This window comes from Lygodium microphyllum, chromosome 9, assembly GCF_053477565.2.
Source record: "Lygodium microphyllum isolate KBCC chromosome 9, Lygodium_microphyllum_v1.1.10, whole genome shotgun sequence".
Classification (NCBI taxonomy): domain Eukaryota; kingdom Viridiplantae; phylum Streptophyta; class Polypodiopsida; order Schizaeales; family Lygodiaceae; genus Lygodium; species Lygodium microphyllum.
In genome coordinates this window covers 121,328,851-121,332,529 of record NC_141143.1, presented here as the reverse complement: position 1 = coordinate 121,332,529, position 3,679 = coordinate 121,328,851, and positions in this window count along the sequence as shown.

The following is a 3,679-nucleotide window of genomic DNA, read 5'->3' as shown; positions in this document are numbered from 1 at the left end:
TTTTTAGCCCTTGATTGATTCTCTTTTGACCTATGGATACAACTTAATTGGACCAATCATATGAAAAGTGAATAGAATCTTAGTTCCCACAACATCATCTAGCTATGGGTCTTCCTATTTAACTTCAAGACATTTTACAATTTACACAAGAGCTAGCCCAATTCTCAAATTACAATTTAAATATACTTAATTTACTTGCATATCGTGGATGACAATGCCTAAAATAAATTAATGCAACCCAAAACAATTAATCACTCTAAAGTGTTTTTAACACATTATGCCCAAAAAGATTAATCATTCAAGAATGTTTTTGGCACATTACACCGTTGCTAGACTTATACCCTCCACTATTTGCAATTAACATTATCCCCTCCTAGACGAGTTCCAATCACATGGTGTTCACCATCATAGGTGGCATGATTTAGATTGCACCAAAGATGTTAATGCTAGGATATTAGGATATTGTCATTGAAGTAGTGGTGGTGTTATTGTGAAGTAGTAGTGTGTGACACATCTGCTAAAGACTATGACATTTTCATGGTATCCTTAATACCAAGGGTGAAGGACATAGAAGAAGGAAGAGTTGATATTGAAAAAGAGTGAAGGCATAAAGGTCTTCACAATCTTCTATACTTGCAATGGAAAACCTCTCATGTATTCTCTCCCTAAGGGAACTGCTAGTTTTCTTTTTCATCTACACGATATACATTGTTAGTTTAAGAGATGGGTTGAACTTATGCACACTATATATATTGTTAGTTTAGGAGATACATTGAACTTCAAGCAAGCGTGGATGTGTTGTCCCACTTTTTGAGGACCCAAACCATGCATAGATTATTGTGAAAACATTATGTGAGTGCATGTGAGTACTTAAATATTATTTAGTTAGAAGACGACTCCATTGGTTCTTCATAGTCACATAGTTGATGAAGCAAGGGATCTTTCTAGCTAATGATAGGAAGAATTGTTGACATTGAGGAAAAGGGCACTTGGAGAAGATTATCAAGAGGATCCATTCGTAGTTTGAACAAAGGGTTGGATCCAAATTGAGTGAGTTTGAAGGACATCTCTAGTGGTCACAAGTACTTGTGGCAGTTGAAGAAATTGGTTTCTTTCTCAAGTGCCTTTCCACCTTGCTTTCATAGTTAATGTGATGACATTACTGTGAATGAGTATTAGAAAGAGAAAGTGGAAGTGACTCAAGAAGTTAGGTTAGTGAGTTGAGCTCTTTAGGTACGTCCTGACCCTGACATGTCATGAGCAAGTGGGGAAAATCAGGGGAAGGGCTAGGGGGGCAAAGATGGAGCAATTGATTGAGGCCACCAAGCATACCTAACTTGAGGACCCCTAGGTGCAATGTAGTGATCATGTGTGCAAAATTTTTTATTTCATTTTTTTGAATAAATATACAAGTGACATACAATGAGAAATCTAGCCCTACAAAAGTGACTAAAATGTGTATCTATCTCTCAAGTGCATCCTCCTCAATTTATCAATTCAATGCCTTTCTCTTTGTGGGTTTTTCCTAGTCACTTTGCAATTAGTGTACATATTGTTGGCCTTTTTCACTAGTGTTTTTATCCTTGGATGATTCATATACACTTAATGTACATATTGTTGGCCTTTCTCACAAGTGCTTTTATCCTTCGATGGTCAATCCTATCTCACCCTTGCTTTCATGTATTTAGTTCTATCTCAACTTGGAAGATTAATCCTATCTCAACCCTCGATCTTGTGCACTCTTGTGGACATGTATTCAAAGATGATGTAGCACTTCTACACAATAATCCTAGCTCACTGTCATCTGCTCCTCCATAAATGCAAGTGGCTAGTGCACAAGGCATGTTGTGAAAACCTAATGTATTATGCTAGGATTTGGTGGGAGTAAGCTAGTGCTTTTAGGTAATTAATGACCCTAAAGTGCTCATAGGTGTGTCATAGAAGTAAGTTAAGTGTAGTGAAGACTCTAAGTGTGCACCAATGTGTGAACTAGGAGTTCCTAAGAAGTAAACTATTCTATAAAATATAGGTAAGATAAAGGTGAAGTGCCTTGAGAAAAGGTAAATGTGCACACTATTGTGCTAGAGGCTTTGACCATGAGTGGTTGATGTGACATGCATATTGGATGGAGTGCCTATGAGATGGAAAAAGGGTGCCTAGGGTGAGATTTGCTCCTTAAGGAATGGTGTACACATGTGGAATCTAACTCAAGGTTGAGTGTGCATAGGAAGCCATGAGGGTGACTATTCTAACTACACCTATGCCTATGTGACCTAAGAGTGGTGTCTATGAATGTGCCCCAGGAAGCCATGAGGGTGACTACATCTGGCTATGGGGTTGATGATAAAAGATGTGAGGTTGCTAGCCCTTTTGTTGGCTAGGCGATGGCCTTATGATGAGTTGACTTTTGTGTGGGAAGGCAATAGCTGCAGTCATGCAGGCAAGTGCCTAAGCGACATAATATAGCAAGTAAATGGAGCACCATCAATGACATCATCATCCCATATTTGCACACATTGATTCCAAGTATGGTCTTCTCTTCCCTAGATGATCGTTGTCTTATTTTTGCATTGAATAGAGGAAATGATTTGATGAGAGTTGTATTCCATCCTTCATGCACATACTGATGATAAGCAACCATTGTCTAGGCCAATGAGCCTCTCATAACCTTGGCATTGATAATGATCACATTCCCCCCCATGCTATCACCTCATGGCCTTGCCATCTATCACTGACCTTGTGGTCTTAGCTCGGGCTGCCAATTGCCACAAGGCCTTATCCTCAACCCCTCATGGTAGCTACACCTTCATATAAATGCCCTCAACAAATATGCACTTCTCTCTTCTTTCCTTTACACAATCCTTACAACCCTAGCAAGCGAGTATTATTATGTGTGTGAGAGAAACATATGTAGGTGAGTGGAATCTGTGTGGATGAGCCCTACAATTCATAGAGAGTTATCCAGGAGGATGAAGGATGTGATAGAGAAATAGGATTTGATCATGATAATAAAGGCATACTAGAGTCTTGAGAGGGGACTACATAGAGTACAATGATATTGTTGGGGGTAAAGGCGCCTCCGCCGTGCCGCCCCGTGTATTACTACACTGACAGTACCCGCCACTGCACACTGCAGGTGGCGGGCGCCCGTCACGTCACTTTATTCTTTATTCTTTTAGTGACAGTTTGAATAAAGGAAGGCCCGATCACACATTGTGACTGTTGGAGTTCCCATTTCTTGTCTCTCTCTTTCTTGCTCTTGCTCTCCTGCCATAGCTTGCGTGAAAGCTTCGATCCTTCTCACCTTTCAACTGGTATCATAGCTTGGCATTCTCTTACTCGAGCTCGACTCGGTGCTTCCCAATCTTCGCATCGACTCACTTCACGCATTGGGTCTCCATCCCGGCAGCCATAGCCGACCTCTCGAGCTCCCGACTCTCCCCGGCTTCCCGATCTCCATCCCGGCCTTCTTGAGCTTCATCAGGGCCTTGCCCTTGAGGTATTGCTTCAGCATTTGTAGGCATTTGAGTGTATTCTCAGTTTGAAATAGGGCAGGAACAAAGGGCAGCCACTCTTCTTGAGCTCCATAGCTCATATCTTCCCTCCCCTTTGCATTGGGCCTTCATGGCTTGGCATGTGCCTACCTTGGGCCATCATTGAGCCCCCCCCCAACCATCCT